The 16,702-nt window shown below is 37.7% G+C and overlaps 1 pseudogene; it reads left to right on the plus strand.

The window, feature by feature from the left end:
- Positions 1–3,309: 3,309 nt before the first annotated feature.
- On the plus strand, positions 3,310–7,925 carry LOC132114140 (kazal-type serine protease inhibitor domain-containing protein 1-like; annotated as a pseudogene).
- Positions 7,926–16,702: the final 8,777 nt, after the last annotated feature.

Genomic DNA, 16,702 nt, shown 5'->3' on the forward strand with positions numbered 1-16,702 from the left:
CTTTTCGAACAGGAAAAGTACATTTTAACCTTGGGAAAGATTCTCAGAGAAAGGTAATTGGAGTGGGGTCTGATATTATCATGGATGTTCAATCTGTGTTAGTTAATAGCAAAACTCAAGGCACACTCCAGAGCTCGCTGCAGCCTCTCCGGTGTTGAATGGAAATAGCCTGAAGCAATTAGCCTACTAAGACCCACTCATTAGGAGGTAAGAAGTGAATGAGATCTGCTCACCACAGCTAATCAATATTAACGATGGATTATTTACAATTAACAATGTGCCTTTAATGGCCGCCTAATTGTTTGTTTTGGCTTAACGTGTCGAGAGCAGCAGATAAACTAAAGACATTAGTGAGAGAGAGGAGCTAAATTCTGTTTTGTTTTGCATTTAGGCCTGCAACAACAAATCTGCTCAAGGGTGTTTTTTTTTTTTTTAAGTCCCCTCTTAATCAAAATGAGAGTTCAGTGGCTTTTAATTTGCCTTCGTACTTACACTTCTGCACTGTGATGTAGCTACTTCTCTGATACTATGTCACCGTATTGGTTTATTGCTTCTGTATGTATTTATGATTTGTAAATCACTTTGGATAAATGTGCAAGCTAAATAAATACATTCTAATTTATGTCAGTTATCGTCACCGGCGGCGCCTGGGGGGGTCTTGGGGGGTCTCAAGACTCTGCCAAAAAACGCCTTAACCCCCCATTTGACCCCCCCAACCTCTTCCAGATTATAAAATATATATATCCGGGATAAAGATTAAAAAATGTTTCTCTTCAAACTACGCAGAACAATAATAAATAATATTTATTTTGACATTTATTCGTACACTGAACTGAGAACCGTTTCTGTCGGACGCGTCCGCTTCGAGAACCGAGGAGCTGATGATACTGAGCATGCGTGAGTCAGCGTGAAGCAAACTGACACACAGCACGTCTGAACCGAACTGATTCTTTTGATGATTGACTCTGAACTGATTCTGTGCTAATGTTATAAGCGCGGGTAAACCGAAGGCTTGAATGAAGGGCAGTCATCGCCAATGACATTAAATCGAGCGCAAAGGAACCGGTGAACCCTTTTTTTCCCAACTGGTTTATTTGATCGAGCTGTCCGAAAGAACCAGTTCACTTGAGCACCTGCTCCTTTGCCCCTTAAGTGCCCTTTTGTAAAAGCAAAATTTCCTCAAATTCTTTTTGTAATAACATTCCCTTTTGTGAATGCCTGCCCACGCGCAATCATAATACTAATACAATTTATTAATAATAATTTAGCCGTAAATAAAATGACCAACATGATGACCTTTCACCTGACGACGACGACCTCATCCGACCGGGACGATTCCTCACGTCGCACGCACATTTTTTAATTGCTAGAGGATATTTTCAACACCGTGGCAGCTGGTAAGTGGTGTTCCATTCTCATCGAAGTGATTTTGATGTTTATTTACTTATGATTATTTTACAAGAACGATGTGATGTGAGAACATGCAGATATGTTGTTTATATTGCTGTGTGTAGCCTGTAGTGTACAAGTAACACAAGCGTGCTGTTTGAGGGAGACAAGTTTCACAGGCATCGAAGGGTCTGGTCTTTTTTATGTTATTTGACTAAACTTTTATTGTATTACAGTACTTATTTATTTTTTAACACGTAGAGTGCCTTAAAAATAATTATCACAACACTGGTAAGGCTTATTCAGATTTTCTCATTCTCTGAATTATCATTATAAAAATAAAAACAATACGGAAATGAATTAAAATATAATTATATTTTAAATGTGACGCAAATATTTTTTTTCTACAATAGCAACAGTGTTTACAACAGCACGACCACTTTAGCCTGTAAACTCAATAATATCTCTCTGGAAATAAATGTAAAAATATCAATGTCAATAAAAAATGCATAATATACCTGACATCAAAGTGCAGTGTGAAGGATATGAATAACAAATGTAGCCTGTCATTTGTTTACATTGCAAAGTTGTTAAATTTAAGAAAACAACAACTACAACAGTAATAATAATATTAATCACTATATTCCAGTGTATCATTTTTTAAAAATGTTTTGTATCAATATTTAAGGTGGTCTTATTAAGTCCAAGAGTAGTAGTGATGGTTAAAATAATAGATTAATGCTGAAATAGTAAATTGAGCCTTGTTCCTAGATGGACAGAGAGTGGAAAGTAATAGGTCAAATGAGGAGATGGAGATGGAGAGAGAGAAAAAGAGGGAAATATAGAGGCACAAGTGACAGAAAGAGAGCAGGGAACAGCAAGCCAGGAGACAGAGGCTGGTGAGAAAGAGGGAAATGTAGAGGCACGAGTGTTTTTTATAGTTTTTACTATAACAGCTGTTCTTAATTATTCTGTAGAACAGAGAAGAAAAAGCCATCAGGTTGGGACAATTTAAGACATTTCAGTTTCAGTTAGATTTGGTGAACTGGTTCAAGAAGATCCGGTTACATCGAGTGATTCATTAGTGAACCGGATATCATTAAAAAAAAAAGCTGTGAACGCACTCACAACAGACACGGAAGAGAAGACAATGCTGAATAAAGTCGTAGTTTTTGCTATTTTTGGACCAAAATGTATTTTCGATGCTTCAAAAAATTCTAACTGACCCTCTGATGTCACATGGACTACTTTGAAGATGTTTTTCTTACCTTTCTGGACATGGACAGTATACCGTGCACACAGCTTCAATGGAGGGACTGAGAGCTCTCGGACTAAATCTAAAATATCTTAAACTGTGTTCTGAAGATAAACGGAGGTGTCACAGGTTTGGAACGACATGAGGGTGAGTTATTAATTACATAATTTTGATTTTTGGGTGAACCAACCCTTTCAAGTTTGAGCATATTGTTTGCAAACTGCAATTGATTAATTAATTAAAAACAAAGTAGTTGATATGCTGTGTTGTTTTTGTTGTTTAGTAGCAGTAATATGCAGTTATTAGCCGTGTCCACTGTATTTTTTGTTGGTTTTCATGAGACCCCTCTTGAAATGACCAGGACCCCCCATTGCCCCCCCAATCAAAATTGTCTGGAGCCGCCACTGGTTAGCGTTGAGGTCATTTATGAAGTGCGGTGCTGAACGTTGACAAAAATAGCCATTAAAATACATAGGCCCTATATTTATATAATAAATAACTTAATACCGAAGTCTAAATGACTAGACAAGCACATCTACCTAAACGCACAAGATTTAACTTCTTTAGCATGTCTGATTTTAACAGCTGAGTGGCGGTCATGTGAATCACATTCAGTTTATCACATGCACGTCTCTACAATAACTTACAGTTCTGCTTGAAACGTCATGTGCTTGATTAAAAACACAAAACGGTGCGATTCTTTCTTTTTTTCTGCACGACATAAAAGTTACTTCTGCTATCATAGACAAGGACATTTTCCCATCTATTTGCTGTTTTTGTAGACTTCAAACAGTTTAACCTGCCATGCAATGGCTTATATACTAGTTCTACTAGTGCTGATGAGTCCTTCCATCTGGAGTACCTCGGCCGTTTTGACTGGCAGAAGAGCATTCAACCAGGTGAGGGATGCCCTAAAAAAGTGCCATCCTGAGCAGTGCCCAAATGTTAGGCAGCTGCAGGATTGTCCAGCCTGACTGGTTCATGACCACTGCGGGTGTTGTTGGGAATGTGGAAACGATGATGGGCAGCTGTGTGACCCGGAGCCCTGATATGGGTCTACTTTCTACGGGTGCTGTGCAGAAGGTTTGCGCTGCAGAGCTCCATGCAGAAACCCCACAGGTGAATCCAGAGCCATCTGCGTGTGCAGCAAGCAAGAAGGACTCTGTGGTTCTGATGGAAAGACGTATAAAAATATATGTCAGTTTCGGGTGGGCCAACACACCTTGCAGAGGGCAGATGTTGACAATGATGCGCCATGGACCCTGCAAATACTATAATGATCGTATGAACAATCAAAAATGACAAAATTCATATAATTTTTATATATATTAAAATTGCAGTAATGTGTATTTTAAATGTTTTTAAATATTACATTGATAACAATTTTATATTGACTTTACAATAATGAGTATATTATGTTTTTGCATTAGGATAATGAAAATTGGGGTGGGGGGCTTAAAAGTCACCATTGCAATCATCCTAAAATATGCTTAACTTTCTTTCAAGAAAATAGTATTATTTCTATCATCATTAAAAATATAATAGTTTTTCTTTTTGTATATTGACAGTATAGTACTAGTACTTGTTTGCTCAGCTACTGCAGCTAAAGTAACGGCTTCATCAGTTTGGAGAGAATGCATCTGCTTATGTAATGTAAATGTAGATGTAAATGTCCTCTCAAGAGAAACCATTGTCATGGATAGAGTCTGAGTGCCAGTATAAACAACCACAAGTTTGGTCATGGAAAATGCCAAATGAAAACCCATTTGTTCAGCTGTGGGAATATGAAGTCAGCCGTTACGTTTGTATCTACCTTACCATCATGTTTAAGATCAGTGGTTCATAAGTGTTCAATCGCACACGTTAAAATAATTACCCAAGCTAACCAAAATACAGCACAAATGGCTACAGTAAATACAGAAGCTAGTGCGAAAGAGACATAGAGTAGCAGAAATTAGCTTTAGGATGTTTATTTTTTTAGAGATTTATAATTAGTAACTCTGAAGTTAAATCTCAAAGTGTCCCATCTTCTGCGAACTTTCCAGAACCAGTTATCACTTATGCTCCCCAAGACATCGTCACAACCAAAGGAAGTGATGTCATGTTTTCCTGTGAGGTGTCATCGTATCTAATGGCCTCCATCCAGTGGAGTAAAGAAGAGGACGTTATTTATTTTATAAGTCAGTCAGTCATTTTACAAGCATGACTGTACAGGTATGTACACATTCAATAATCTGTACCTGGTGGACAATAAAATTGGAAAAACATGCAGTTACCAACACTTCAACATAGTAACAAATACACAGGCAAGCACCATTCAAATTGGTATCAGTGTGCACAGACTGATAGTTACTTAATCTGTAGAATTATTCATTGCATTGTCCATATAAATGAAAAAAAAATGGAATAGAAACACAATTTGTCTTAGTAAAGAGCATTATAATAATCTGAAGAAACTTGGAATGAAAATGTTCCATGTATCCATTCAGTGTAATTGGAGAATTTTCATCAAGCTCAGTTCCAATTGTATTGTATGAGAATGTTTTTGTCTTGCATGTTGTGTAGCACTTTGGTCAGCATTTATGTTGTTTTAAAGGGATATATAAATAAACTTGACCTTGACCTCGACCTTCATGGAACCACAGAAGCCAATAAATAACCTTTATTTTTTTAATGTAAACAGATAAATGACCTCCCAAACATCAGGTTTACATTCTAGTCACATTCTCTCAAACAGTTCTGGTTTTGATAAATGTGCGACGGAGGTCTGCAGCGGTTTGAATTGACTGGCTGGCTCCAGATTCAAGGAGTCGGGACGAATGATGCAAGTGTGTACACATGCACCGCCAGGGACGCCTTCGGAGAGGGGTCTGCCTCTGCCAGATTACAGGTTACATATGGAGGTATGTCTGAGAACACACTCACTCATAGACACAGACATGGCCATTCAGAGGTGAACAAGCTGAAAAAACATGATTGTTGGGGCTACTTCCACACATTCACACTCACACTGACACACACAGATAACACCATTTCCATGTTTTACGCACACATAATCCAAGAGGAATAGTATTGTTCTGAAATTACTTGTTCATAGCTCAGGAGACTTACTTTTAATTGTGAACTTTGTCTCAAGTGTTTCTCCTAAAATTACTTGGGAAAATTTAAACAAATAGTTCATTGTTGATGCAGAATAGCTCAGATGAAAACAATATGATGAGAATTATAGTTCACATTGAGATCTCTGACTGTTTTAGCAAATCTGAGCACAGTCTGAGACCATGCTGAAATCTAATGTAAAAAAAAAAAATCCTCTCCTTAACAGGCCACCAAGATGCAGCCAAAATGACAGATACACAAAACCAATACATATAAGACCAAAATAAAATATAAGCATTATGTTTCAGAAACATCAGAATATATACATATCAGATTTCCATTTGCCCTCAATTGTAAAAAAATACTTATTATTTTAATTATTAACTATTTTCATATGGTTCTTTTAAAATTATTAGCATTTAATTGGTTTATTAATATATTATATAAATAAATAATTATTAAATGAACATAAAATTAATATTACCAAATATTCCCTATATATTCTGTAAATATATATATATATATAATTATTTTAAATGAATAATACATGTTAATAATAAATTTGATTGGTACTCTTCAATGATTGAAACTACATAACCTGATAAATACAAATTACTAGATTATTATATCAAACAGATCTACTTTGTGAGTTTTCAGTGTAACGTTAATTGACTAGTATTTATCTCCTGTGGTCTTCCAAGCTGATTTCCTCATCTAGTTACAATCCAAAGTATTTTTAACAGATTAATGCAAACGACATCAATTAAATTTGAATATTTCCCTTCTTTTAACATTGAAAAATATCGTCCACACTGCAGAGAGAGGTCTGTTTGGTTATTCATGTTCTCTCTGCGGTCTGTGGCGGTCAGAAAAGACAAGCGAATGCACTAACAGTGGGAGCTGATCGATTCACATATGCCACTATCAAAGCTTATCATCTCCGCATCGCTAAAGGTGAACTTGGCCTTCCGAGAATCTGACAGAGCTGTTGATAACTGTACACCAGTCGAGGGCTTTCTCCAGCAGGAACGTAAAGGCTGGTGATGACAGGAGGTCGGGAGGGCCATAGATGGGGGGGCAGATTTGAAAGGGAAAGGGAGAAGGGGTGGAAGGGCTTGTGTATTATGTGGCAGGTCGTTGCTGTGACTGTCTGGCTGTTATCTCTTTCTCTGGGGGTCTGATCTGTTAGACTGCCCCTTATCTGCACCACCAGTGCCTGCCCCATCCCTCGCTTCCCGGAATGTCCCCACTGCTATGAACTCTGGGATAGGTGGAAGTGAAAGGTGACTCTAGACACAGGACAGACCCTTCCCTATAGGTTTTACAGGCTATAGAGAAAAATAGAAAGAGAATATTTAAATACATCAAGCATGCATGTTTTACAGGACGTTTTTACATATTGATAAAATGCTGAGCTTTCTTAATATGATCAAAAGTAACATGCTGCTCTTTATTTAGTGCATTAAATAATAGATCCTATTTGCATGCAGGTAGCTGTCCACTACATTTTAATTCTGTTAATTAAAAAAAGCATCTACTAAAATGTATTAATATAGTATATAAATTATAGAACACTCTAATAAAAAATAAAGGTTCTTTATTGGCATCTGTGGTTCCATGATGAACCTTAAACATCCATGAAACCACAAAAGTTTCTTTAAAAATCTTTTGATTTTTAAAATGCTCCTCACACTAAGAAAAGGTGGTTCCTTTAAGAACTCTTCACCGAAAGGTTCTCTATGGAACAAAAAATGCTTGCATTGTTGCAAAACCTCCTTTTGAAACAATTATTTTTAAGAGTGTATTAAACGAAATAAAAATCATCTTAAAAGCATAACAAATTTATGTTGCATCATAAATGATACAATTTATCAGAATTTTTCTCTTTATATTTTTCAGGTTCTCAGCTGAGCAAAAAAGAAAATGGAGCTTACAGAATATCAGGCGAAAAAGGGAATGTCGATGATGAAGATTACGAAGGCTAGCCAAGTGGATACATGCATTTGTAACACACAGAAATTTTAAAATCATAGCATTTAAACACAGATAATTTTATTATTATTATTATTATTATGTTTGAATTGCAAGCTTAGCATTAAATGTGTACTCTTTAATATTTTTTTTGCCCTTTTTAAGGGTTTATGTTTATGTGTTGTATATAAATCCAGATAATTTTTATCCACTCTTGAGAATTGTACTTAAACATAGAACTTAATTAAATAGTTGATTTATGCATTTATTGTGCATGATCCAAGCGGGAAAATCTCAAATATTTGCTAAGAGTCCATTTAGGGTTAATCGTTATTTCCAAAAGTTGTTATGCAAAAGTGCACATGCCAGAATTTTCTAAAAGCCCATAAAAAAGGAGAAATTAAAATAAAAAAGCCATTGATGCTGCTGTGGCACGCATTTACGTTAAACCCACTCCCTGCTGTTGAATAAAACATCAGCTGTGTCTCTCCTCACTTCTGCATTCTCAAAGACGCTGAGCAGAAAAAAAGCACCCAGGTTAAGTTGTTTGAAAGCTCTGGTATTAAGAGGCGTTTTACACTTAAGAAGTTGGTTTCGCTGGGTTTTCTCTTCCCTCCAGTATTGATTGATGCTTAGCTATCAATGCATAATAGAAAAGCACTCAGGACAAATGTGGGGTTATGGCCTTCCAGGGAGAGAGCAGACCAGGCTGTTTCTCAGCGCCATTATTGCCCCTTAAAGGATCCCTGGGGAGGGACAAGTTCCTCACATCAGCACACACCAAATACCCAATTAAAAAAGAAGACCTTTAAATTCTCTCTTCTTTCCTGGGCAGAAATCAATCAGAATTCAATCTGTTCGGCTTGGATTCCGACAGGCCAGGTAATTGCTCACCAGAGCTCGGATAGGTGACAACAGCTTCGAGGAGAGACAGCCAGCCAATCAGGTGTTCTCTTTCAGACCGTCGGTGAGAAAGCAGTGATACCTCACGAAAGCTTACATGTACACATTCAGGATGGCTTTTATTTTTAGCCTCTTGGTGGCAGGTTAGGATTTTCTTTTATAGGCAGCAGGTAAATTATACGACTTTGAGATTTAAAATAAATGGATCATTTAAAGTAAGTGGCTCTCATATTTATCTTCTTAAAAGCTCTTTGAAAATGAATTCCAATTTGGAATGATTTGTCTCCAAAAGGCATTTGTTGGGGGGCACGCAACGTGATTGGGTGAGTGAGAATCGGAGAGACAGACCAGGAGAGAGTGAGGGAGAGATGGATGAAGATGTGATATGGAGTTAGAAGAATGCAATTAAAAGCTGAATCATTCTCAGTCCAGTGTAACTCTATCCGTTGAGATGAGAGCCGAGCTTCTTTCTCATGACTGTATTTGTGTGGATAAAGCTCTCCCCTGGCCCTCGTTTTAGATTTGAGCTTAATGATTCCCTCTCCGATGGGAGAGAGTGGGCTGCTGTCAGGATGGGAGACACAATCGGGACGCAGCAGTGCCCGAGTCCCTCTGGCCAGCTACACCATGTGCAGGGGTCACCCGAGGTCAGAGGTCATGGGCAGAGAGCTAGGATTAATGGACATCTCAATAAAACGCAGGGTTGGGTTACTAGCTGCCCAGCCTGACCTGACACACACACACATACACTCCATCTCTCATTATTTCATTAGAGTGTAAACACAAGGCTCACCTCAACTGAGTGCAAGAGGATGTGGTCACAATCTTCATTAGCCTGCACTAAAATACTATGAAATAAGCATATATTAATTCTTAAAATGGTATTATTTGGCCATTTTGTATTATCATTTTTAAAAGAAAACAATCTGAATTTATTTAATATAATTACATAAACTGAAAAATATAGTGCATTGTAATAAAAGGAAAAGAAATGCATTAAAGACGTTAAACTTCATGAAGCAGTCATGACAGTGAATGAAGCATTTTAGTATAGCACTGGTTAATGAAAATAAAACATGCATATCCACAGGAGAGATGAATAGAGACCATATTGACTGCAAATAAATGAGCAAAGAATACCTAAATTGCGTTAACTTGATCTTCTCCTCATGTTTGGAGAACGACGTTCACAAAAAAGAAAAAAAGAAAAAGAAAAACATATATATATATATATATATATATATGTATAATGCAGTAATTATTAGTTTATAACTAATATCCCAGGCTTTAACAATATCAAAGAGCTCAGAATCGAGATAAAGTTGGAAAAAGTCAAAGGAAATACCTCATTAACACCATCAGGTGGCGCGTGCTACTGTCTCTTTCGCTCTCCGCTGGAACTCTCGCGAGAACCATGTTGCCTGCCAACGGAACTTCCGCGAGAATTCCGTCCTCTTGTTGGGCGGCATTTAGATGATGGATTGTGAGTCTTCATTAAGATACGCAATGAGTGAAATATTTTCGTCTCCCCTTTGTCGCAAAGTAATAAAGAGACGCCGAATTCTTCAGCACAGTTGCACATTATTGCACAGCTCTCAGCTGGACGGTTTCTCGCCTCTAATTGATAAATGACAGGGTGAAAGGTTATTGTTGTGACACTTACTGGAAATGGCTGTGAATTAGGAACGGGGCTCGTGCGTGCAGTAGCATTGAGTGGCACCGTCTGACTGGTTTTTTCACAACCAGCTGCTCATAGACTGGCCCATATGAAAAATCCACATGGGCATAGAGGGAATATTAATTCCTGTGATTAAGCAACACTTGGGGATAAAACATAATATTTAGAACAGTGATCTGGCGGTAAGATAAATCATTTTGATTTCATGCCACTATTACAAAATACAAGAACAACAATAGGCTATTAATGCAAATAGTAAAATTACTTTTAGGATTGATTGGGGCTAGTTGGCACACTTTTTACTTAACGAAATACGTCTAAAAATGTGTGTGTGTGTGTGTGTATATATATATATATATATATATATATATATAAAGGAAATAAACATAGGCTTATTTATTGTATGCAAAAGATTAAACACATGTATGTATGTTTTAGGGTATTTAACTGCATTTCAGCAAAATCAAAACATTATACAGTATACTAGTACAGTCATTCTATGAGATATTTAATTGTTTTTCAGCAAAAGTTTTAAAATAATTAACTAAACAGCAAAAATGGCTAGCAGAAAGGGTTTAAAACCAACTCAGAAAACCACAGAGAAAACATTCATTTTGACTTCTGACCATGGTGACAACTAGCCCCGGGTTCGGCTACCCTATTAGTAAGTAGCTGGTACAGTCTTATTGTCTTTAAAAACATTACTTTATCCAAATGCATGAGCAAACAGAGCCCTAACAGAGTTAGTGGTTTCAACCTTATTTTATGGAATACAGTGCCATAGAAATGGACTTTCATTTGCAGGAATGTATCATTTAACCCTTCTCTTTTGCTCTCCGGAGAGCTACTCTTTCACTTAGCTTTTTCCTGTGAAAGCAGGATTTGATTAGGCTACTACAGTAAGTAGTAAACATTCAGGTATTTTTCAATCTCAGCTCATTATGAGTTCAGGGCGTCGGAGTCTGTGGATGCAGCTCGTCTATGGCACTTTCACAGATCAGCTTTCACACAAACAAACCCTCACAGAGGAGACTACATATAGGTAAATGTAGCTGCAAAGCCAGCCATACACAGACTCTAAAGGTGACAAGCTGTCACTGGGCAGTACCTTTTCAAAAGGTACATGTTTGTACATAGAAGTTCCATTTTAGTACCTTAAACATATTAGTATATTAGTACTTAAATTGTACATATTAGAACCTGAACAAACGTGTACCTTTTGAAAAGTTACCACTCCGGTGACAGCTTTGGTACCTGAGAGTGCAGCAAATCAACTTATGGATACACACATTTGTTTTTGCAAACACATCAGATCTGCCCATTTTGATGTCCTTCAGGTTTTTTTTTTTCAGAGGAATTGTTTGCTGTTTAATAATTTATATAGTCAAATGAATAGCATGGAAAAATAAATATTCACATTACAGCTAGTTACAAATGTAATGGTGTGTTCAGAATAAACATGCATACTGACTTGAGTAAAGATGCAAGCTTGTCACTCATGGTTCTTGCTGCTTTAATCTTTCAGCAATGCATGGAAGAACAAAATGCATTCTGTAGCTGTACTAATTATCTTTTTAATATTTCTTTTTAAAGTGACAGTTTCAAGTAAACGTACATTTGCCTTTGACTTATTAAAATCACAAGTTTTCTTATGCATGCATTTTCATTTGGCCCGGTCAGACAGCAGTCAGTGATTGACAGATGTATTGATCCCCAGAGAAGCTTTGTGATGGTGATGTGGCATATTTTTATTTATTGCCTGTCTTTAATCCAACCACACGCTGCTGACAGTACCGCCTGTCCTTTAAGACTGACACAGTGCCTATTGTGAGGAAATGGAAGAGTGCAGTGTTTGCAGTGTTGAGGATGCCATCAGGGGAGGCTGTCATGGGTTCACCAGCAGATACTGTCACTAACATAATAAATCAACTGTCTAGTTGTTCATTCATCCTTTTGTCAACTCTCTCCAAACATCTGTTCACTTTTATTATCGTACATTAAACCCTGCATTTCTATCATTTTGATTCTTTCTTTTTTTATATATATTTTTGTTTATTTTGATTCAGTCTAAAATGATTATAGCTACCCTAAATAACAAGATGCGTCTCTTCATTAACTTTATTCAATAGCCCACACAGTCAATTCGGCTTTGTTTGTGTGTGGAGTTTATCTAAAAAAGTTTATACTACAATAATCTGTTAATTTAGTGGAAGTGTGTTGATCGGCCAGAAATAGTAATAATAATACAAATAATAATGAGAAGAAATAAAATTTTCACGTACAAAACAAACAAACAACAACAACAAAAATAGTATAAGGTATATTTGTCGATGTTTGGATGTATATTTGTGGATGCACATTGCAAAATGACTTAACGTCTTGTTTTCTGCAAAAAATAATTATACTTAAAACAGACACATAATAAATCTATTATCTATCTATCATTGTGAGTCATGACAGTTATTTTATTTGCAATTCACTTTAATTCTGCTTCCTTACATTCAAACTCAAAAGAAGTGTAGTCAGTGTAGTTCCTCCTTAAATGTGCTCACTGCATCTTGCAGATGCCTGTTACTAGGCAGACTTGACAAATTTGCTAACTTTTTTGTGTGCTATATTCATCAAACGGTCAACAAATTGACAGTGAGTGTGCCATCAGAGGCTGAGACGAATTAAATCCTAACTCTAATGCATTTCAGGACAGTCTGCAGTGACATCATGCTGTGAGAATAAATGGCTGCCGGAAGCTACAGCAGGTGCTGAGGTTTGTTGGTTATGGATGGGTACCTATCATTGCCTCTGGTCCTGAGCACTCAGAATTGCAGAAGGCTTACCTGAGGCGAGGGGCGCACTATTGTTAATGTGAACTGAACAACTCAAATCAGTAATGCAGAATCAAACCTGTTGTGAGCCATCTCATCACAGTCAGAAGTGTGCAGGATCATTCAGAGAGTTATCATCAATACCTCCATCCTGTTTTATCGCCTCCTATTCTCATTTCCAAACAATTATGCCTGACTTAATTGCCAATATCCACAGCTGGGTTTCAATGGTTTTCAGCGAGTTACCACATCATATTAATATTTCTACAGTGAAATAAGGATTGCTTTATGAGAAATAAAACTGAGAGTTTCTCACTCTCTTAGTGAAAGGATCTGTTGGGGACATCAGGATTTTGTAAACATGGTCGTTGGTGATGATCCGACGTGCTGCAAGAGCTGGTTTGAGGATGTGTATCAAGTTTGAGAGCAGTGTATATATAGAGGAATTGGTCCCAGGGCATTATGGGTAAAGAGCTGCATGATGGGACATTAGAGCCCTTTGTGAGAGTCACACAAGCACCTCAGTGCTTTCCTAGATGATGTAATCATAACACGAATGCTGAAGTGACAGAATGACACAGAGGTCAGTTTTCAGGCCCTTGCTTCGTCTTTATCATGAGTGAACCGAGAGAGGCGTAGAAAAGGAAGCGAGATGCAATCTGATTATAATCGGAGCACAGACACGAGAATGATGGGCGTTTAATGCATAAATGCTGGAAAAAGTGATATTTTATTACAACAAAAAGGCTTTCAAAAATTACAGGAAAAGGCTGGAAAATGTGTCTGCTTTGGATGGCACTAAAACCTGGTTTAACAGGGTCATAATTCACTTAAGTCTGATGGGTCCTGTCGTTCAAACTCTCAAATGTGCTGCCCTGAAATCCTGATTTGATCAGCAGAAACTGCATTTTTGAGGAAAAACCACTTTGTTGCTATTACTGTGGTATTTCAAAGACGGATAAGAGCAAAAAAATTGCTTCTTCAAATTTCATTTTTTGATGTCCCATTCAATTGATCAGTTTATACTGTGAAAAACGACCATGTTTCCTTCCAAAGGGGATGGCCTTCTGTTGCATTCGCTACACAAAGCAGAGCAATTAGATGAAAGGCGCTACATTTAAGATGATTTATGCCACGCATTATGTTCGTGGAAATCCCCATTCTCACTTTACACTCATATTTGCTTTAGAGAAAAGGAGATGTCAGACATTCCGACTGTGATAAAATAATTATATGAGGAGAACATTAATTATTGTGATGGCATCTATTTATATCAGTTCTTTTGACAATGTATATGAAAAGCAGATATGTTTTCAAAGACAGCTTAAGGCTCATTAGACCAAACTTGGGAGGTTTTCATCAAAACTCAAAGTTTAATAAAATTAAACTGCTTAAAGTTCTAGTGTGACAAAAGTCAGTTTACATTGGTCAACTAGCTGTCAGCTAACTGCGTTCCAACCAATGTCGATCCCAGATGCAAAATATGGGGTATGCAATTCATGCATTGCATAGAAACAAAATAGCAATGTCATCGCTAGCTTTGTTGGCATTTCATTGTCCACAAAGAAATCTCCTGGAGCTGAAATAAAACCGATAATACAATGTTTTACACATTTTAAGCATTTGCCAAACATGTGCTGCCATGTTGTCATACGTGTGCATCTTGGAAAAATTGGATGGCTGCACAAATTAGAATCAAATTAGAATCGGCCAGTTCACTTTTAAAATAAAACTCATGAATTGCCAATTCTTCAATTCATAATTTTGCACAACCCTAAAGCCCTGCTAGCGTACCATGTGAACACATCCCGTAATTCACCAGAGTTTTCTAAACATGCTAGTGTTGAATCCACCTGTGTGTGGCGGGAGTTAGCATCTGCTCTAGCGCTAGCATGTAGCCTGAGGTGGTGAAGCGGGTGGATCATTAACCTTAATTACCTCTAGAATCCACTCCTCACCCTACAGAGTACACAGACCGGCCCATTAGCCTGGATCACTGTCAGCCTGCAGGGGCCTGCGGCTCCTCTGCTTCTCACAGCAGCCCCCGGGGAGAGATGGCCTTTTACGGAGATGCACCAAGCGCCTGCCTGGAGGAGGGTCAGACGCTCTCTGGCACCCCTGCTTCTTTTGTTTGTTGTCTTTCACCCTCTTTCTCATGTACCCAGATGGTTCATTTTGCAGAAGCTGGTGGAAGGTTCCTCCCCTACATGCTTATTTGTTTTTTTTCATTCTACCCTGCAGGCATCCTTCACTCGTTCTTTGCCTTCTTTCTGTTTCCACCTCTCTCTAGCTCTCCTACACAGCACTGAGTGACTTCTCAAGTCATCCTACACCATCTCAACTCTTCCCTTTCAGAAACAAAATGCTCTGGCTTGTCAGGTTTTGTGTAAACTTGGCTGAAATTGCATGAAATGTTCTTCAGTGTGGCAAACAGTGTGTTCGTTTGTTAGCTCATCCATCCATCTCTATATCTGTCTGTTTTGTCTATCTATTCGTCCATCCATCCGTCCGGTCATTTATCTATGTGTCTTTTCATCTATCCATCCATCCATTTGTCCAGTTGTCTCTATCTATCTATCTATCTATCTATCTATCTATCTATCTATCTATCTATCTATCTATCTATCTATCTATCTATCTATCTATCTATCTATCTATCTATCTATCTATCTATCTATCCATCCATATATCTTGTCTATCTATCTATTCATCTGCCCATCCATTCTGCTTTATATCTACTGGAATATTTCAGCATCTTTACTGCATATTATATAACATGGATCATCCCAGAACTGTCTTGGATTTTGCGTCACTGTCTGTTTGCTATTCTGATGGACAGGAGAGCAGATGTGGCACCAGTCATGTAGCATTAGATGTAAAGTTTCTTTCTGTTTCACTGGAGTTCATTATAGCAGAACTATATTTGAGTTCAGTGACACCTGCATCCTCTCTCTCTCTCATTTTTCAAATATGTTTGAGAAGGCGTTTATTTGGTCTGTGGGTCTTAAAGCTCTGCAGAGTTCCAGGTTAATTGTCTCCGTTTCTTTACTGGCATGTAAATTGTGTCATTTGGGGGCATTTCCTTTGGGTGTGAAGAAGCCAATAATGATGCCAGTTGTGGACAATTGGCATGTTTTCATTGGAAGTGATCCAAAGCTATTTGTCTTGACTCTGGCTGGACTCCAAACTGTTATTAAAGTTTCTTTTCTTTCCCTGCCATAAGACTGAAATGTGGCATTGACCCAAACACACACACACACACACACACAGACACACACAGACACACACACACACCCATGTTTGTTTTTGTGAAAAGTGGGGACATCCCATAGGCGTAATGGTTTTTATACTGTACAAACTGTATATTCTATGGCCCTACACCTAACCCTAACCCTCACAAGAAACTTTGTGCATTTTTACTTTCTCAAAAAAACTCATTCTGTTTGTTTTATAAGCGTTTTGAAAAATGGGGACATGGGTTATGTCCTTATAAGTCACCCTCTCCTTGTAATACCTGTGTCATAGCCATGTCATTATACAGAGTTGTGTCCTGATTTGTCACAAAAACAAGAGCACACACACAAG

Source organism: Carassius carassius, chromosome 33, assembly GCF_963082965.1.
Source record: "Carassius carassius chromosome 33, fCarCar2.1, whole genome shotgun sequence".
Lineage (NCBI taxonomy): Eukaryota > Metazoa > Chordata > Actinopteri > Cypriniformes > Cyprinidae > Carassius > Carassius carassius.